The sequence below is a fragment of the Scyliorhinus torazame genome, chromosome 4 (assembly GCF_047496885.1).
Source record: "Scyliorhinus torazame isolate Kashiwa2021f chromosome 4, sScyTor2.1, whole genome shotgun sequence".
Taxonomy (NCBI): domain Eukaryota; kingdom Metazoa; phylum Chordata; class Chondrichthyes; order Carcharhiniformes; family Scyliorhinidae; genus Scyliorhinus; species Scyliorhinus torazame.
The window spans coordinates 274,277,553-274,299,428 of NC_092710.1; the positions used below are offsets into that span (position 1 = coordinate 274,277,553).

Sequence of the window (21,876 nt, forward strand, 5' to 3'; positions counted from 1 at the left end):
CTGGGTGAGGGTGAGGGGGTCCCCCATAACAGGGGTCTCTGTAGCAGGTCCCCCGATGACAGCAGTCCCTGGGCAGGTCAGGGCGGGTCAGGTCACCCCCATATTTGGAGTAGGGGGGCACCCTTGCAATCCGAGGGGTGGGAGGCCGCAGTGCAGTGAGGGAAGGGAGGGTCAGGGCCAATTTACAGTGTTGAGGGGTCAGGGCCGATATGCGCTGCAGAGGAGGGGAGTTGGCTGGCCATGGGACCTTGCTACAGAGCAGCACGGTAGCCCAAGTGGATAGCACTGTGGCTTCACAGCGCCATCGCGTCTGCACCGACCCGCTTAAGCCCTCATTTCCACCCTATCCCCGTAATCCAATAAACCCTCCTAACCTTTTTGGTCACTAAGGGCAATTTATCATGGTCAATCCACCTAACCTGCACGTCTTTGGACTGTGGGAGGAAACCGGAGCACCCGGAGGAAACCCATACAGACACGGGGAGAACGTGCAGACTCCGCACAGTGACCCAGCCGGGAATCGAACCTGGGAACCTGGTGCTGTGAAGCCACAGTGCAATCCACTTGGGCCAGCACTCACACCACGTGGAACTAGGGCAAATCCAACTCACGCCAGCGACGGATTCGCTGCAGTCGGGATTGGCAGTGGAGAGCCTGATAAACAAGCTACATATAAGCACTCCACCCCCCATATACTCTCATTCCAGCCAAGAAGATGCCACCCCGGAGAGCAGCCCTGAGATTTGCAGATGCAGAGCTTGAGATATTGCTGGATGCCTGGATGCATGGAAGAGAGGCAGACACGCTGTTCCCCTTGGCGGGAAGGCAGCTGCCACCCATCGATGTCAACCAGGCTTGACGCGGGGGCAGAGGCCGTGAGCGCTTTGGACCCCACCGCAAGGACTGGCAGCAGCGCAGAAAGAAGCTGCGCAATCTCCTCGGGGCAGCTGGGTCAGTCACCAGCTCTGTGCCCCTGGCACCACCTCCGTCCCACGCACCCCCACCACACACCCTTCAGACCCACCGCGCCCCCCAGAGGGCGACCGCACCCCACCCACCGGTAGCCCCCTTGCACTCCATTCTGCACCGCATAGCTACACCCTTACCTCCCGCCATTGCCGGCTGCCCTGCACATACAGGCCACCAGCTGCGGACCTCCTGCATTGCCAGTGTCCGAGTGTCTCACACTGTGCACATGAAGAGAAAGCGGCCCACAACCGCAGGGAGTGGGAAAAGACCGGAGGGAGCCCACAGGACCAACAGCCCCTACCCGTCACAGAGCAGAGTGTAGGACCTGGTCGGTGATGTGTTGGGTAAGCTGAGTCTGCGAGGATTGTGTTTACTGTAGCAGAGAGAGACAGGCTTCCAAAACTTGAAGAAATGCAACTCTATTTTATTAAACGTTTAACTATTAAACATGCTTGAACTGTGGGTTGACACTATGCTGAGTTGACTGGAGACCTGAGGCTTACCTGACCAGACTATCTTACTGCCACATGGTGGATGTTCTAGTTGTTGCTCACAGGCTCTGACTGTCCTAGAGGCTGAATCCCAAGAGGGCGGGAAAACTAGTGCCCTCTGGTTTTATAGTGGTCGTGTCCTGTCTTGTGATTGGCTGCTGTGTTCTGTATGTTCATTGGTCATCCTTTGTGTCACTCACTGTCTGTGCACCATCATATACCTGTGTGTATATTATGACATCTCCCCCCTTTCAAAAAATGTGTGTATGTGTCAATAAATAGTGGGTGTGTGTATGAGTCTGACTATGTACAAAGTATGTGAGAGTATTTACATGAGTAGGAGCTGAACTATATACAAAATACTTGAATGTATTTACATGGGAAGGTGTCTAGTGCAGATAGAGTGCATACAACAAATTAGGAAGAAACAATATGTACAGATGTGTAAACAAAGCACAAGGCAATGCAACATTCAGTCTATAAGTTCAGTCTCTGTGGCGGGCAATGAATTCTGGTTGACCGAACGAGCACTTGGCTCTGTTGATTCGGAGGCCATGCTCGTGGATCCTATGGAACACTCGCTTGAGGCGATCGATGTGTTCCTGAGGAGTTGAGGACCAGACAGTGATGTCATCGACGTACACTCGCACCCCCTCGATGCCCTCCATCATTTACTCCATTATTCGGTGGAACATCTCCGAGGCGGAGATGATGCCAAAGGGCATCTGGTTGTAACAGTAATGACCAAATGGGGTGTTAAAAGTGCAGAGCTTTCGACTGGATGCGTCTAGCTGTATCTGCCAAAACCCCTTGGAGGCATCCAGCTTCGTAAATAACTTGGCGTGAGCCATTTCGCTAGTGAGCTCTTCTCGCTTAGGGATGGGGTAGTGTTCCCTCATGATGTTACAGTTCAAATCTTTGGGGTTGATACAAATGCGAAGTTCCCCTGATGGTTTTTTGACACAAACCATAGAGCCAACCCAGTCCGTGGGTTCCGTGACCTTAGAAATGACGCCCTGGTCCTGGAGGTCTTGCAGCTGCTGCTTGAGGCGGTCCTTAAGGGGTGCTGGCACCCGATGTGGTGCATGAACCACGGGTGTGGCATTCGGTTTCAGAAGTATTTTGCATGTGTAGGGGAGTGTGTCCATACCCTCGAAGACGCTGTGGTATCGTGCTGTGATGTCATCTAATTGGGTTTGAAAGTTGGCACCTGGCGCGGCTGATGCCTCAGCGGGCGACATGGAGTGAACCCACTGCACAAGATTCGAGATTTTGCAGGCCTGAGCACCGAGCAAGGAAGCTTTGTTGGACGCTACTATTTCGAAACACAGGGTGGCTCTTGAGTAACGATGAGAAACCACAAGCTGGCATGAGCCACTGGCAGCAATGGAATTGCCATTGTAGTTGATGAGCTGGCAGACCGATGGAAGAATGCTCGGCTTGACGTGGATGGTATCCAGGTCAGACTTCGAAATGGGGTTCGCTGAAGCGCCGGTGTCCAGCCTGAAGCGTATGCGAGATTCGTTGACCATAAGGGTGGCACACCACTCGTCGTCCGGATCAATGCTCAGCATTGGGAGTGGATTAGCCTTTTCTTTGGAAAGCATCGTATGCTTGGTGATGATGCCCACCCGGAATGGGGATGTGAGGCCCTCGGTGTCGGAATCTGGAACCATGTCGGAGTCGGAGTCTGCAACGGGTTGCTGCACTGACCGGACATTCCTGCGCTGTGGCTGGGATCGCTGTGTGGTGGGCAGTTGAGCAGATTTGCACAGGGCTGCGTAGTGGCCAAACTTGCCACACTGGAGACAGCGTTGAGATTGCGCGGGACCTGCTGCTTTAAGTGAGCGGAGCCACAGTTGTTGCAGTCATGACGCCGACATCAGGACGTTCCGTGCGCCACCGCGCATGCGCGGTACGGTCAAAAGATGTGCGCACATGCGCAGTTCGATCCTCGGCCTCGCCGTCCCCTCGGTCGTTGCGCGCATGGGCAGGAGCCCGGGAAAAGTGCGCAAAATGGCTGCCCTCATCCAGACTCAGGCCCTGGAGCTGTTTTATGGCCTGCACCCGCTCCGCATCGTGGGGGCCTTGCCGCACCGCCTCTGCCGCCTTGATATGGGAGTACTGGTCATTAGTGTGCTCATGTAGGATGCAGGTTTCGATGGCGATGGTGAGGGTGAGCTACTTAACTTTGAGGAGTTGCTGGCGAAGGGGATCGGAATGGACACCGATAATGATCTGGTCGCGGATCATGGAGTCGGAAGTGGAGCCGCAGTTGCAGGACTGCGCGAGGATACTGAGATGGGTTAAGAAAGACTGGAAAGGTTCATCCTTGCCCTGAAGCCTTTGCTGGAACACATAGCGTTCAAAGCTCTCGTTGACTTGGAGGTGACAGTGGCTGTCGAACTTCAGCAGGACTGTTTTGAACTTTGTCTTGTCCTCACCTTCAGCAAAGGTGAGGGAGTTGAAGATGTGGATGGCGTGGTCCCCGGTTGTAGAGAGGAAGAGAGCGATCTTCCTGGCATCCGATACGGTTTCGAGGTTGATGGCTTCAAGTTACAGCTGAAACTTCTGCTTACAAATCTTCCAGTTCGCACCGAGGTTGCCGGCAATGCGGAGCGGCAAGGGAGGGCGGACGCTGTCCATGTTCCCGGATGGCTGATCGCTGGTCAAAGGCAGACTATCTCAAGGTAGGTCCGTCAAACTCAAACATAATTCACTGGTACCGCTATCAAGGCACCGGAGCATGGCCTTCCGTTGGGTGTCCAGTGCCGACCTCAGTTTTCGGCTGACCCATTTTGAGCGGGTGGTCCGACAGCGTGATCCATCGGCTGGCCACCCCAATCGCAGAGAGACCCCTAAGGAGACTCTCCAGAGACCCCCTAAATAAACAGACCCCACCCCAGAAAAGAGACCACTCTCAGGTAGCCCCCCCAAAAAAGAGACCCCTGTCTGCAAACGTCCCAGAAAAGAGACCAAGTAAAGACAGTCATAAGGGAATGCCCAAAGGTAATTTTGTGAGGGCCATGTTGAGTCAAACAGAAAATAACTTTATTGACAACAATATGTGTGCAACACCAGTAGTTCACTACTGGTTGCTTCACTAGCCGGTACCACACTGGCCAGGTCTATTTATACAGCTGCAAAGCGAATGATTGCCCCCTCCCACCCCCCTCATTTGGGGAGCCCAAAGTTCCCAAGGATTGTCCCCAGCCAATAGGATTCGGGCAGGTTATAACAGGAGTTTTAGGAGTTTGCGATTTCCCCCTGAGCCTGCGTGGGTTTCCCTTCCATTGTCCAAAGATGTGCAGGTTAGGTGAATTGGCCATGATAAATTGCCCCTTAGTGTCCTATGCAGGCTAGGTGGGGGAGTGGGGATGGGGCGGGGGAGTGGGCCTGGGTGGGGTGCTCTTTCAGAGGGTCAGTGCCGACTCAATCGGCCGAATGGCCTCCTTCTGCACTGCAGGGACTCTAACATGTGGTTAGTTGACTTTTGTATGCATTGCCAGTAGCCATCCTTTGGTTTGCCATGATGGCTCAAATACAGCTGATGCTGCAAAGTGGAGGCATCATGGCTGTTGCCAGGATACCAGGCATTGATCTGCATGATTCTGTGACTATATGGTCACACACCAGCTGGGCATTGAGGGAGTGGAATCCATTTTGGTTTCTGTACAGAGCAGAATTTACAGGTGATGCCCACAAAGTGCACAGTCAATGGTTCTCTGCACCAGGCAAAACTCCTGGTGAAACCATGTTCTCCTTCCATCTTCCATCTGGCAGGAGAGAATGAAATGGTAGTTAGCACTGCTGCCTCACGGGGGCAGCACAGTTGGGGTGCGGCTAGCACCGAGGACCCGGGTTCGAATCTCGGCCCTGGGTCACAGTCCATATGGAGTTAGCACATTCTCCCCGTGTCTGCGTGGATCTCACCCCACAACCCAAAGATGTGCAGGGTAGGTGGATTGGCCACGCTAAATTGCCCCTTAAATGGAAAAAAGTTTTTAAAAAGCATTGCTACCTCACAGTGCCAGGGACCCAGGTTCAACGCTGGCCTTGGTCACTGTCCGTTTGGAGTTTGCACGTTCTCCCTGTGTCTGCATGGGTTTCCTCCGGGTGCCTCGGTTTCCTCTCACAGTCCAAAGATGTGCAGGTTGGAGGGATTGGCCATGCTAAATTGCCCCTTAGTGCTCAAAAAAGATGTGTAGGTTAGATTAAGGGGTTATTGGGATAGGGCAGGGTGGAATACTCTTTCAGAGGGTGGGTGAATGGCCTCATTCTGAACTGTAGGGATTATTTGATTCTATGAATTAAATTCAGCTCTCTTTCAATAGAGAACCTCATGGTGACCTCCTTGTGCAACAGTGGACAGAAAACTGGGAGATTTGCAAATAAGCCATTTCAGAGCACCGAGTGCACTCATAGCACTCAGATAATGAATGCTAGTTAGTCCAATCTGAAAAAGATGAAATGAAAATTGCGTATTTTCACAAGTAGGCTTCAAATGAAGTTACTGTGAAAAACCCCTAGTCTCCACATTCCAACGCCTGTTCAGGGAGGCTGGTACGGGAATTGAACCGTGCTGTTGGCCTGCCTTGGTCTGCTTTAAAAGCCAGCAATTTAGCCCAGTGTGCTAAACCAGCCCCTCACCCAATAAACTTTCAAGTTACTTTTTAATAAGAAAGACCGCAAATGCTTGGAACAAGCATGAGCATTGGAAAATAAAAAGGTAAAATATGAGTACATCAACAATTCCACTAATCTAAAGCTTTTAATGTAGAAAAATATTAAAATCACTTCACGTGAAGAGATTTTGGGGTGGTTGACCAAAAGTGGGCTTCAAGAAAAACCTTGAAGCAGGAGGGGTAATTGGAAGAGTGTGTTCAAAGGCACAGCAACCGGTATTGAGACAGAAAGAAGGCCGGGGGATGCACAAGAGCCCGATATCAGAGCAAAGGAGAGTTGGTGGGATGCATTTACAGCACTGGAAGAGGTTGCAGAGTTGGGGAAGAATGAGTCCATGAAGGAATTTAAACATGAGAGAACTTGAGATACCCAGACTCCATGAGCCAAAGAAACAACGTAAAGGAAATGAAAGCTCGATGGGTGTCAGATCTAAAAGAAATAACAGAAGTAATGGAGAAAAGGAAATGAAGAAAAATGGAATTGTGAGGACTGTGGACATAGTATTCGGAGAAGGGAAAAGAAGAATGCAATACTTAAAAGCAAAAATAGAGGGAGAGACACGGACACTGAGTAACTGCAATCAGATATGGATTGTACTTATAGCTTTATGGAAAATATGAGAAAATTGGGTCTGAACCAGCAGGAGAAATCAAAACACCAAGTCCAAAAAGTCCACAAAAAAGTAGCTGCCACATGCGGAGAAGGCTGATGTAGATAAACAAAAGATTGAAATGGCCTCACTTATGATGGATGATGAAATGGGACGTCAAAGCATTTCAAATACTGACTAAATACAGGCAGACCAGAAACTGAAATTCTGTACTCAGATGAAAAACAGCGAATCTGTTTCATTTTCCTTTTAATTTGCGAGATATTGTTCAACAGATTGAGCACCGCCTGTTGTTATTTGATATGGAACCTTACCACTGGGTTTGTCTCAAATTCAGGAAAGTAGCATACAGACCAATCTGATCACAGAGAGAAAACGTTTGGTTAAGCCGGTGCCCAAAGGTTTTTTAAACTTTTTCAAACATCGAAAAAGAAATGACCAATTACCACACTATTAACAGAGCTTAAAGTTCTGGTGGCAAGTAAGTAACCTTTGTTTAGAGAGAAAGTTTCCTAAATACCTGGGAGTAGATTTTTGATTTTGCCATCTGTGGGTTGACCATTGCCTGGGTGGAACGCCGAAAAGAAAAGCTGTTAGGGAAAGATCACACAGCAGTCAAAGAACGCACCAATTTTTCCCTTCATTTTGTTTCCTCAACTCAACACTGTCTCATTCTGCTTGCAAGTACAATGCCTACTCTTTTCCATAAGGGACACGGTGGCACAGTGGTTAACACTGCTGCCTCACAGCGTCAGGGACCCGGGATCGATTCCGGTCTTGGGTCACTGTCTGTGTGGATTTTGCTCGTTCTTCCCGTGTCCTCGTGGGTTTCCTCCGGAATCGAACCTGGGACCCTGGAGCTGTGAAGCAATTGTGCTATCCACAATGCTACCGTGCTGCCCTCTCTGTTCTTTCTCTCTACAGGAATCAACAGCATAAAACATAAAGGAAAAGAATGGGAGGGGACCAGATGATCTTTAGGTCACATCTGACCCTTCAAGGGCTGAGCACTTTCAGATATTGAAACTGGGAGCATATTCGAAGTGTCTCTGACTAGAACTTGTCCAGTAAGATGTTTTACAACACCAAGTACCGCACACATGAGTGCGGCCTCAACCGGGACCTGGGATTCATGTCGCATTACATTCATCCCCCACCATCTGGCCTGCAAAATCCTACCTACTGTCCTGGCTTGACACAATTCACATCTCTTTAACCTGGGGTTACCCCATCTCTGGACCTGTAAAGATTTAATCACCTGCTAATGGTCGCATTCCAAGCATTGTCTGGCATCTTTGAATCTGTCTGTATATATGTTTCTGGAACATACCTCTTCATTCACCTGAGGAAGGAGCAGCGCTCCGAAAGCTAGTGACATCGAAACAAACCTGTTGGACTTTAACCTGGTGTTGTAAGAATTCTTACTGTGCTCACCCCAGTCCAACGCCGGCATCCCCACATCATTAGAACTTGTCCAGTAAAGCAGGCATTCAGCCAATTTGATGACGATTACATGTTTTCTGCAATTGCCCAGCATCTCAAAACTAACTTAGCTGTTGCCCATTTTCTCTTTCCTCTAGGTCCTCCTGAACACCCTCAACTCCAAAGAAGAAACTTGGAATAGAATGCTCTAGTCTTCCCAAACATCTGCAGCATGGATGGGCTGGAGAGTGAGTTCAAAGAGCGTATGCACATGGTGATGTACCTAGCACCAGAGAGCAGGAACAGGTTGTGGTGTCAAGGTCATTTCGGAAAACAGATCGGATTCTGCTGAGGAGGATAGGGATGAGGATTTCCGACATATCTTTTGAAAAAATGATTTCACACCAATAGTTTGTTTATTGCCCAAGAGTTTAAGCATCAAAGCTGAATATGGAGCAGTCTGCATCAAACTTGTTTCATCTTGTAGGTAATCAGAGCCTGTACTCTATCTTGGAGAGTATTGATGCAGCCAGGCCCACCCTGCAGGAGTTAATGACCATACCCTTTGCAGATTTACCAGAAGCTAAAATGATTGCCCTGCAGGCTCAGGGTTACAGTTTAGAGAAGCAGATATCTAGCTTGTTGACAATAGTATCACATGGATAGAAACTACCAAGGATTCACTCCTCATCTGCAGTAAGCTCTCCCATGGATTGGTAGAAGTGATTAGAACAATGAACAAAGAACAAAGAAAAGTACAGCACAGGAACAGGCCCTTTGGCCCTCCAAGCCTGTGCCGACCATGCTGCCCAGCTAAACTAAAATCCTCTACACTTCCGGGGTCCGTATCCCAGTATGCCCATCCTATTCATGTATTTGTCAAGATGCCCCTTAAACGTCACAATCGTCCCTGCTTCCACCATCTCCTCCGGCAGCGGGTTCCAGGCACCCACTACCTTCTGCGTAAAAAACTTGCCTCGTACATATCTCTAACCCTTGCCCCTCGCACCTTAAACCTATGCCCCCTAGTAATTGACCCCTCTAACCAGGGAAAAGGTCTCTGACTACCCATCCTGTCTATGCCCTTCATAATTTTGTAGACCTCTATCAGGTCGCCCCTCAACCTCCATCGTTACAGTGAGAACAAACCGAGTTTATTCAACCTCTTCTCATAGCTAATGCCCTCCATACCTGGCAACATCCTGGTAAATCTATTCTGCACCCTCTCTAAAGCCTCCACATCCTTCTGGTAGTGCAGTGACCAGAATTGAACACTATACTCCAAGTGTGGCCTAACTAAGGTTCTATACAGCTACAACATGACTAGCCAATTTTTATACTCAATGCCCCGGCCAATGAAGGCAAGCATGCCATATGCCTTCTTGACTACCTTCTCCACCTGTGTTGCCCCTTTCAGTGACCTGTGGACCTGTACACCTAGATCTCTCTGACTTTCAATACTCTTGAGGGTTCTACCATTCACAGTATATTCCCTACCTGCATTAGACCTTCCAAAATGCATTACCTCACACTTATGCGGATTAAACCCCATCTGCCATCTCTACGCCCAAGTCTCAAAATGATCCAAATCCTGCTGTATCCTCTGACAGTCTCAACGCTATCTGCAATTCCACCAACCTTTGTGTTGGCTGCAAATTTACTCATCAGACCAGTTACATTTTCCTCCAAACATTTATTTATACTACGAACAGCGGAGGTCCCAGCACTGATCCCTGCGAACACCACTAGTCACAGCCCTCCAATCAGAAAAGCACCCTTCCATTGCTACTCTCTGCCTTCTATGACCTAGCCAGTTCTGTATCCATCTTGCCAGCTCACCTCTGATCCCGTGTGACTTCACCTTTTGTACCAGTCTGCCATGAGGGAACTTGTCAAAGAACATAGAACATAGAACATTACAGCGCAGTACAAGCCCTTCGGCCCTCGATGTTGCGCTAATCTGTGAAACCACTCTAAAGCCCATCTACACTATTCCCTTATCGTCCATATGTCTATCCAATGACCATTTGAATGCCCTTAGTGTTGGCGAGTCCACTACTGTTGCAGGCAGGGCATTCCACGCCCTTGCTACTCTCTGAGTAAAGGACCTACCTCTGACATCTGTCTTATATCTATCTTCCCTCAATTTAAAGCTATGTCCCCTCGTGCTAGACATCACGATCCGAGGAATAAGGCTCTCACTGTCCACCCTATCCAATCCTCTGATCATCTTGTATGCCTCAATTAAGTCACCTCTTAACCTTCTTCTCTCTAACGAACACAGCCGCAAGTCCCTCAGCCTTTCCTCATAAGATCTTCCCTCCATACCAGGCAACATTCTGGTAAATCTTCTCTGCACCCTTTCCAATGCTTCCACATCCTTCCGATAATGCGGCGACCAGAATTGCACGCAATACTCCAAATGCGGCCGCACCAGAGTTGTGCACAGCTGCAACATCACCTCATGGCTCCGAAACTCAATCCCTCTACCAATAAAAGCTAACACACTGTACACCTTCTTAACAACCCTCTCAATCTGGGTGGCAAATTTCAGGGATCTATGTACATGGACACCGAGATCTCTCTGCTCATCCACACTGCCAAGAATCTTACCATTAGCCCAGTACTCTGTTTTCCTGTTATTCCTTCCAAAATGAATCATCTCACACTTTTCTGCATTAAACTCCATTTGCCACCTCTCAGCACAGCACTGCAGCTTATCTATGTCCCTCTGTAACTTGTAACATCCTTCCGCACTGTCCACAACTCCACCGACTTTCGTGTCATCTGCAAATTTACTCACCCATCCTTCTACGCCCTCCTCCAGGTCATTTATAAAAATGACCAACAGCAGTGGCCCCAAAACAGATCCTTGTGGTACACCACTAGTAACTGGACTCCAGTCTTAACATTTCCTATCAACCACCACTCTTTGTCTTCTTCCAGCTAGCCAATTTCTGATCCAAACTGCTAAATCACCCTGAATCCCATGCCTCCGTATTTTCTGCAGTCGCCTACCGTGGGGAACCTTATCAAACGCTTTACTGAAATCCATATACACCACATCAACTGCTTTACCCTCATCCACCTGTTTGGTCACCTTCTCAAAGAACTCAATAAGGTTTGTGAGGCACGACCTACCCTTCATAAAACCGTGTTGACTATCACTAATCAAATTATTCCTTTCCAGATGATTATACATCCTATCTCTTATAAACCTTTCCAAGATTTTGCCCACAACAGAAGTAAGGCTCACTGGTCTCTCGTTACCTGGGTTGTCTCTACTCCCCTTCTTGAACAAGGGGACAACATTTGCTACCCTCCAGTCTTCTGGCACTATTCCTGTAGCCAAAGATGACTTAAAGATCAAAGCCAAAGGCTCTGCAATCTCCTCCCTAGCTTCCCAGAGAATCCTAGGATAAATCCTATCCGGCCCAGGGGACTTATCTATTTTCACACTTTCCAGAATTGTTAACACCTCCTCCTTACGAACCTCAAGCCCTTCCAGTCTAGTAGCCTGAATCTCAGTATTCTCCGTGACAACATTGTCTTTTTCCTGTGTAAATTCTGACAAAAAATATTCATTTAGCACCTCTCTTATCTCCTCGGACTCCAAGCACAACTTGGATGGGCACGGGGATGAGTGTGTGGGGAGTGAAGTGTGTATATGCGGTTGCAACTTGTCAGCCTCCTGAGTGTCAATCACGGACTTGGCAAATCCCACATCGTATTTCATTGTAAACGATTGTGTTCCCCATGGCGCCAGTGCTAACCCCTCAACAGTCGCTAACTCCAGACTTCTTGGAAACTTCTCTTCATTTCTCTAGTTTCCTGAGCTAGCTGGGCTTCAGATTTTCGGCAATGTTTTCTGAACCATTACTCCATAATATGGCTTTTCTTAGAGCAAGGCTGAGAGCGATATTCCCTCTTTAGCCTTCCAAAACAAATTATTTCTAGCAGAGCTGTGACAGCTGCCTTGTCTCTCACTAGCTATCTCCAACTGCAATCAAATTTGCTCAACTAAAACTTAAACGTTTCTCCACAATACAAGGCACAAATTGTGAAGCAACCACTGGTGGTCTATTTAATCACCATTTAATCATCAGGCACTCTCTAAGCACACTAGAGGCACAGTTGGAACTGAACCAACCCCCACACATACAAACACCTTTATCTAGCCTGAATCTAACTATAAGGTTTACCCTTCCAGGAACAGGAACATTAAATTAAACTCATTTAATCAATTTCTGTCACATTTTCAGGGAGGGAAATGTGTAAGCACTGCACCAATAATTGAATGCTGGTGCGTGATTCAGCGACCCATTGCACCCGGTGTACATTCGGGCGCTGCAGGTGAATTGCGTGCGAGCCCCAAATCAGTCTCTGTGCCAGACGTGAAAGATTACGTGAATCACCCGACTTGCTCGTCCCATCGAGATCTGGATCCTGCCCTCACTGTGCGAGATCCACACGAGAAAATTTAAATGCGCAAAATTGCTCGTTTAAATACCAGATTCATCCAGTGCCTGGGAATCACCAGCCGTGCCTGGGAGACCTCGCCAGGGCACTGTTTAGTACTGTTCCACACAAGCGTGAAACAGGCTTAATGGCACCTTAGGGGGTCTCCCAGGTCATTGGAGATATCTTGGGAAAATTACACTTCGCACATCAAATGTACAAGTTTCATGTGGTTGGGTCAGGGCAGGGTGGCACCCTGGCATTCTCCCTGGCACCTGTGCACCTTGACACTACCATCATGGCACCCTGGCAGTGCCAGGGTGGGTGCCAGTTCTCACTGCCAGGGTGCTAAGGGCATTACCAGGGTGTCAGGCTGGCAGTGCAAAGGTTCCAGATTGGCACTGTTGAAGTAGGGCCCAGGGGTGGGGGGCGGCTTTGCCAGGCATAGAGGGGGTCCCCCGGGGCCACCCCAAGTTTGGCAGTGTGGGGGGAAAAGATAACAGGGGCAGCACGGTGGTGCAGTGGTTATTGCTGCTGCCTCACGACGTCGAGGTCCCAGGTTCGATCCCGGCTCTGGGTCACTGTCTGTGTGGAGTTAGCACATTCTCCCCGTGTTTGCGTGGGTTTCGGCCCCACAACCCAAAGATGTGCAGTGTAGTGGATTGGCCATGCTAAATTGCCGCTTAATTGGAAAAAAATGAATTGGGTACTCTAAAATTATATTGAAAAAAGAAAAAAGGGCAGGGGAGGCTAAAAGAGTGGAGAGAAGATCGGGACAACAGTCCAAAATTGCACCCTGATCTGGAGGAGCCTTTCCTGCTGAAGAACATCAGCTCACCAGCAGGAAATCCCTCTAAGTGCAGCTTTGGAGGGAGGAACTCCTGTGGCCAAAAGAAAATTGGAAACGTGCCCTTGGATAGTGGGATGTTTCTAGGCGCTGCAGGCAAGCTGAGTCCACTCAACCGTGCCCCTGGTCTCTCGGGTTGCAATGAGATATGCTCGCCTTCATTCTTCTGGCCCTCCCTCATCTACATCTAATCCTTTCCCATCAGGTGCTGTCTCTTTATCTTGCTCTTTCTCCTTCGACCCTCGTTGTCAGGTTGTGCAGAATGCAGCAAGCTTCAATGATGTTTACTGGAGGGTGAGGAGGGCTATCAGTGCTCATGTGTGTGGAGGGAGATGGGCCATCTCTTGACCATCAGCAGACATCCTCTGATGTTTCTGGATGGGTCGAAAAGTGAAATGTTGGATGATGGAAGAAGACATTGCGGTGACTGCCAACCAAGCTGTCACACTATGGCATTATCCTTCTGTAATTGTACATTGATAGTGTGGAAACGCTATCGTGTTTTCAAAGCTCCTACCTCATCTGCCGCTGCCTCGATTGCTGCATGTGTGCAGCCTATTATGCCCCGAACATGAAGAAAGCCAACAACTGTTGCAAAATTACAGAGCATTTTTAGACCCCCAACTTCAGCTCTTTCATTGCCAAATCTTTCATTTGGTATCGGTTCTTCTCCTGCATCCCACCTCCATCTCTCACAAAGTTGGAACTGGACAGCTTGGGTTTCATCCTGAAGGAAGTCATTCTCATCCATGGGATCCATCATGCCAGCTCCACTGACACATTTAATCTAAAGGCCCCCATTTACTCTGAATCCAGACCGCCGTGTGTCTGTCAGCTCCTCTGCTCCACCGTGGCGTTCAGTCTGTAAGCTTTATGCCTCTGTCCTTTACACCCACATTTGCTTGACACTACCTCATAGTTGACACTTTATTCTTACCTCCTGCCAACCATTATCTCCCCCCATACCCATGCCAGTTATTTTCCTTCTGATTGGTTGCCCTGTCCTCACCCTCCAGGAAGCACCCTCAGGTATTCTTGCCCTGATGATGTACTTCATATGCACAAGTTGTTGTTGACATATTCCATCACTTTTTATTTGCAATGTAAACTGCTCCAGTAAATTATAAAAATTGCAACTGGCAATCAATTACTGTTCGTGTCAGTTAATTGATGACTGACTGCTCAAAGTAATGCCATATTTCCTGCATACTTAACTCTTGGAACATACACAAAAATCAAGGACTCTCCATTATCGATAATTCAAATGTGCCAACTGCAGCTGGTTTCAATATATGGTGGAATTCACTGAGATATTATACTACTTAGAACTGTAAATTTTGAGCTGTTTTATTATATAATTACAAGTGCAAGTGTTGAAAGTTAAGTAGTGTCTGATCCGATTCGAACATAGCTTTTCCCATTTATATGTGAGTGAACCTCATTTAACCCCTTCATCTTTAGATCCCTTGGGTCCTTTTTTTAATGTATGTTGGTCAATCTATGTTACACTGGAGCTGGGCAGTTATGGGCAGCTCAGGAAACTGCTCAGGGGAAAAAAGAGATTGCCTAATAAGTCTTGACTCTAGTTTGAAACAGACTGCTCCCTTTTCATAAATTACTTTTTTACAGGGGCTGTTTTGCATCAATGTCTCCAATCAAGCCTGCCCACCAACAAAGCACTTGGCAGCCAGCAGTGATGAAATAGGATTCAATCCATTAAGGTCCTAAGCAACCATAATAATTGGATGGGATGAATACAAAATGCCTCAGTGAATTTGTTATCTGAAAAATGACACTCGTCCGCCTGGATGTTAGTCTCCAGCAAGAAGTACATGTGGGTAGATTTTCATAAACCTGCATAACCTGGTGCCGAGACCACCAAAAGTTCTAGAGTTAACTTAATTTGTTCATTTTCCAGAGGCTCCTGATAGTTTTATTGCCTCTGGATGTGAGTTTGCATTGGGGGCCAAGGGAAGGAATAGCTTATTGATGGGAGATCAATAAGCCATGCCAGGGTATCCCATGTTATGACGCAGGTTCGCGGGGGTATTTCGTTTTGTTTTTGGAATGTTGTGAGGAGTCAAATAAGACCCCAGTGAGAATAAGCAGCCCAGGTATCATGTAACAATTATTAAAGGCTTTGTATTAAATTAACTAAAAGCCAAATACATAGGAACAGGACTATACTATGCTAAGGCAATTAAGTATATAAATTATGAAACACATACACACAGCTTTTGTAGAGGATACCTTTGTTCCAAACCATTCCTATGATCCCTGAACTCCTTGAGATTTCCCCTCTCCCCAAACAACATCAAAAGTAAATAAATCTATAAGTCAAGTCCAGCTTATAATTATCACACAATAGAGAGTTGATGATCAAGTCTGGGAAACATCTTTTCCTGGTCCAGCGAAAATATTTAAACTCCTTTTATAAAGTTTTCTGAACTGCCATGGCTCAAAGACTTAATGACTGTTACATGTAAAATTGGCCTGTAGGTTCTAGATGGAAACGGCCTCCAGGTTGCTAGATGCAAGCAGCCCCCCTACTTCTGAGGATGCTGGCAATTATAGCATTGTTCCCCTTCAATTCTGCATTCTGTGTATTTGGCTATCTTCCCCACTCACTTTCCTTGACAATAGAGATTATGGCCGGGATTCTCCCCCAACCGGCGGGCGGGCCGTACGGGCACCAATGAGTGGCATGAACCACTCCGGAGTCGGGCCGACCGGAAGTTGCGGAATCCTCCACACTTCCGTGGGCTGGGCCGGCGCTGGAGTGGTTGGCACCATGCCAAATGGCGCCGAAGGACCTCCTCCGGCCGGCGCGAGTTGGCGCATGTGCGGGAGCGCCAACATGCTCTGGCGCAAGCGCTGGACCGCTAGCGTGATCGCTGCACATGCGCTGGGGATTTCTTCACCACGCCGGCCATGGCAGAGCTTTACAGAGTCCGGCGCGGAGGGAAAGAGTGCCCCCGCAGCACAGGCCCTCCCACAGATCGTTAGCCCCATGATCGTGGGCCAGGCCACCATTGGGGTCCCCCGGGGGCCGGTTCCCCCCGCGCCCACCTGAGGAATTTGCAAGCCGCCCTCAAGCCAGGTCCCGGCGGTATGGACCTTGTCTATCTACGCCGGTGGGACCAGCCGAAAATGGGCGGCCGCTCAGCCCGTCGGTGAACGGAGAGTCACCGGGGGGGGGCCACTGCCTACAGCCCCCGTCCGGCGCAACGTGATCCCCGAGCCCACCAAAAAACCGGCATCGGAGAATTCGGCAGCCGGCGTCGGAGCGGCGGGGCAGGATTCACGCCGCCCCCCGGCGATTCTCTGACCCGGCGGGGGGTCGGAGAATCCCGCCTTATATGTTTATATATCACTGAACTCCCAATCATCTCGGAATGTAGTTCCGACTAATAGTTGGTTTGCACCTGACACTATCTGGATGCCTGCTAATCTTGTTACTGGGAAAGACACATCTCTTCCGGCCTTTTGAATACTGGCCACTGTTGTTGCTAGGCAGATGTCTGTCTGTTACCAGGCAGATTGCATCCTATTATTCCTTGTTAAATTCATGTTACTGATGTTACTAGGCAAATCGATGACAATGGAAAATACATAGAAGTCACAAATCAGAACTAAGCCATTCATACTTCAAATCCCATTTACCCACTCTGCTCCCGGATCCATTTATCCACTTTTCCTTCATGCACTTATCCAATTGAATCTTGAAAATTGACATTTCTACCTTAATCATTAACCCTGAAAGGGAATTCGAGACTTACATTTCTGTGCAAAGACATTTATCCTGCCCACTGCTCCAAATAAACACATTATTCAGATGTTGCCCTTCCAAAGGCTTCAGTGAAAATTCTAAGGTAATAATGCTGAGACAAGGGGCCTCTTCTGGGTCGGAGACAAGAAATACACCCCTAAGGAAGCACACAGTGAAAATGAGTGACTATTTATCTTGATGATCCCACGCATATTGCAACATAGTGAAGAAATGTAATGGCCTTACCAATTCAGGCAAAAGAGAGTGAAAAGAGCGCTTCACTATACTGAACATATTTGCTATTTATAACCACATCAAATAACAATGGGGGCTGGAAAGTGTTGTGTGTAGCCTGCTTCTTAGGTGCTACACTGCCAACTTAAAATGTTGTCAGAGACATTTCTGATAGAAAATGCACAGAATGCAATTTCGGTAAAGCAGTAATGTGCATCTATTAATCACTGACAACAGATTGAGCAGACAGATTAAGATGCAATTCAATATTTAATCCTGATACAATGCCAGTTCTACCATTTTCCAATTGCACATTCCAACTAACACCTTGCCTTAACCTCACACAGCTGATGGAATAAAAGATCCTCCACCAATGCTGTTTAAAGGGATTATTAATTAATTGCAGTTTAGTTACTGGTTTATTTTTTCTGGCCACTGGTCCAATTGTACATGTTTTTGAAACTTTCCCATACTTGACTAGTTTGACTAGCCAACAGGGAGTTGGCTGGCTTGCACTGAAGTACTTGTATTGGTAGAGGGATTGAGTTTCGGAGCCATGAGGTCATGTTGCAGCTGTACAAAACTCAGGTGCGGCCGCATTTGGAGTATTGCGTGCAATTCTGGTCGCTGCATTATAGGAAGGATGTGGAAGCATTGGAAAGGGTGCAGAGGAGATTTACCAGAATGTTGCCTGGTATGGAGGGAAGTTCTTATGAGGAAAGGCTGAGCGACTTGAGGCTGTTTTCGTTAGAGAGAAGAAGGTTAAGAGGTGACTTAATTGAGGCATACATGATGATCAGAGGATTAGTTAGGGTGGACAGTGAGAGTCTTTTTCCTCGGATGGTGATGTCTAGCACGAGGGGACATAGCTTTAAATTGAGGGGAGATAGATATAGGACAGATGTCAGAGGTAGATTCTTTACTCTGAGAGTAGTAGGGGCGTGAAATGCCCTGCCTGCAACAGTAGTGGACTTGCCAACACTAAGGGCATTCAAATGATCACTGGATAGACATATGGACGATAAGGGAATAGTGTAGATGGGCTTCAGAGTGGTTTCACAGGTCGGCGCAACATCGCGGGCCGAATGGCCTGTACTGCACTTTAATGTTCGATGTTCTATGTTCTATATATAATCAGTAATTGCGTTTAAACTTACAAACCTGGTGACTGTAATTATTGGGTAGCCTTGTGACTCTGGGACAAGTGAGGCTAGAATTGAGCGTGCACTTGCCTAGGGTGTCGTAGCACCATCTCCATTTGACGTTCAATTATAATAATATAAAGATCCCCCACTATCCTAAGGGTAATTATTGACCAGGCTTTAATGGGTATATGGTTCATAGAATCATAGAATCATAGAATTTACAGTGCTGAAGAAGGCCATTCGGCTCATTGAGTCTGCACCGGCCCTTGGAAAGCACACACCTCCTCGACCCCATCCCCTTAACCCAGTAACCCCAATTAACCTTTCTTTTTGGAGACTAAGGGCAATTTGGCATGGCCAATCCACCTAACCCGCACATCTTTGGACTGTGGGAGGAAAACGGAGCACCCGGAGGAAACCCACACAGACACGGCGAGGATGTGCAGACTCCACTCAGATAGTGAACCAAGCCGGGAATCGAACCTGAGACCCTGGAGCTGTGAAGCAACTGTGCTAACCACTATGCTACTGTGCTGTCCACAGGACCAGGTCAGAGGTTGGGTTTTTTGCAGCCATTAACTCACCTCCAGACTATCCAAAGTCTGTCTACTATCTATTGGCAAAAGTTAGGAGTGTGATGGAATACTCTCCACTTGCGTGGATGAGTGCAGCTCCAACAGCACTCAAGAATCCCACCACTACCCAGGACAAAGCAGCCTGCTCGATTGGCATCAGCTTAAACATTCACTCCCTCCATCACCAGTACACAGTGACAGCATGATACACTATAATTAAGACGCATTACAGCAACTCACCTAGTCTCCTTCGATAGCATCTTCCACAGCTGTGACCTCTACTACCTAGTGCAGCAGATGCATACACCACCATCTGGTAGATCACCTCCAAGCAACCATCCTGATTTTCAACTGAATTGTCATTTCTGCACTGTTGCTGGATAAAAATCAAGAACTCCCTCTCTCGCAGCACTGTGCTATTTGGGATGGCCAACAATTGCTTTGCCAGTGACATCCACACCCAAGAAAAATGTTATGAAAACTTTCAAATCAACGGAAAAGTACTTCAGTGCAAGCCAAATTGCGGAGCAACAACTGGTGGTCTATTTAATCACCATTTAATCATCAGGCCCTCTCTAAGCACACTAGAGGCACAGTTGGAACTGAACCAACCCCCACACATACAAACGCCTTTCTCTAGCCTGAATCTAACTATCGCTTTTACCCTTCCAGGAACTGGAACATTAAATTAAACCCACTAAAAACTATCAATTTCTGTCACATTTTCAGGGAGGGAAATGTGGAAGCACTGCACCAATAATTAAATCCTGGTGCGTGATTCAGCGACCCATTGCACCCGGTGTAGATTCGGGCGCTGCAGGTGAATTGCGTGCGAGCCCCAAATCAGCCTCTGTGCCAGACGTGAAAGATTACGTGAATCACCCGACTTGCTCGTCCCACCGAGATCGGGATCCTGCCCTCACTGTGCGAGATTCACACGAGAAAATTTAAATGCGCAAAATTACTCGTTTAAATACCAGATTCATCCAGTGCCTGGGAATCACCAGCCGTGCCTGGGAGACCTCGCCAGGGCACTGTTTCGTACTGTTCCACACAAGCGTGAAACAGGCTTAATGGCACCTTAGGGGGTCTCCCAGTTTATTGGAGATATCTTGGGAAAATTACACTTAGCATATCAGATGTACAAGTTTCATGTGGTTAGGTCAGGGCAGGATGGCACCCTGGCATTCTCACTGGCACCTGCGCACCTTGACACTACCTTCATGGTACCCTGGCAGTGCCAGGCTGCCAGTTCTCACTGCCAGAGTGCTAAGGGCATTGCCAAGGTGTCAGGCTGGCAGTGCTAAGGTTCCAGATTGGCACTGTTGGGGTAGGGCCCAGGGATGGGGGCCTTGCCAGGTAGAGAGGGGGTTCCCCGGGCCCCCCCAAGTTTGGGTGTGTGGGGGGGAAAAATAACAGGGGCAGCACGGTGGTGCATTGGTTAGTGCTGCTGCCTGATGGCGCCGAGGTCCCAGGTTCGATCCCGGCTCTGGGTCACTGTCCGTGTGGAGTTTACACATTCTCCCCGTGTTTGCTTGGGTTTCGGCCCCACAACCCAAAGATGTGCAGGGTAGTGGATTGGCCATGCTAAATTGCCGCTTAATTGGAAAAAATGAATTGGGTACTCTAAAATTATATTAAAAAAAGAAAAAAGGGCAGAGGGGCCTAAAAGAGTGGAGAGAAGATCGGGACAACCACCCAAAATTGCACCCTGATCTGGAGGAGCCTTTCCTGCTGAAGAACATCAGCTCACCAGCAGGAAATCCCTCTAAGTGCAGCTTTGGAGGGAGGAACTCCTGTGGCCAAAAGAAAATTGGAAACGTGCCCTTGGATAGTGGGATGTTTCTAGGCGCTGCAGCCAACCTGAGTCCACTCAATCATGCCCCTGGTCTCTCGGGTTGCAATGAGATATGCTCGCCTTCATTCTTCTGGCCCTCCCTCATCTACATCTAATCCTTTCCCATCAGGTGCTGTCTCTTTATCTTGCTCTTTCTCCTTCGACCCTCGTTGTCAGGTTGTGCAGAATGCAGCAAGCTTCAATGATGTTTACTGGAGGGTGAGGAGGGCTATCAGTGCTCATGTGTGTGGAGGGAGATGGGCCATCTCTTGACCATCAGCAGACATCCTCTGATGTTTCTGGATGGGTCGAAAAGTGAAATGTTGGATGATGGAAGAAGACATTGCGGTGACTGCCAACGAAGCTGTCACACTATGGCATTATCCTCCTGTAATTGTACATTGATAGTGTGGAAACGCTATCGTGTTTTCAAAGCTCCTACCTCATCTGCCGCTGCCTCGATTGCTGCATGTGTGCAGTCTATTATGCCCGGAACATGAAGAAAGCCAACAACTGTTGCAAAATTACAGAGCATTTTTAGACCCCAACTTCAGCTCTTTCATTGCCAAATCGTTCATTTGGTATCGGTTCTTCTCCTGCATCCCACCTCCATCTCTCACAAAGTTGGAACTGGACAGCTTGGGTTTCATCCTGAAGGAAGTCATTCTCATCCATGGGATCCATCATGCCAGCTCCACTGACACATTTAATCTAAAGGCCCCCATTTACTCTGAATCCAGACCGCCGTGTGTCTGTCAGCTCCTCTGCTCCACCGTGGCGTTCAGTCTGTAAGCTTTATGCCTCTGTCCTTTACACCCACATTTGCTTGACAC

The 21,876-nt window shown here is 48.2% G+C and overlaps 1 long non-coding RNA gene across 1 annotated transcript in view; it reads right to left on the reverse strand.

Moving 5' to 3' along the window:
- The window catches only part of LOC140411732 (uncharacterized), a 105,321-nt gene extending 87,951 nt beyond the window's left edge, over nucleotides 1-17,370 (reverse strand). The window contains exons 1-2 of the long non-coding RNA XR_011940973.1: nucleotides 17,263-17,370; nucleotides 7,277-7,346 (exon numbers count right to left, since the gene is read on the reverse strand). This is a non-coding gene — a long non-coding RNA (uncharacterized lncRNA). The remainder of the gene's footprint in view (nucleotides 1-7,276; nucleotides 7,347-17,262) is intronic.
- Between the last annotated feature and the right edge of the window lie 4,506 nt (nucleotides 17,371-21,876).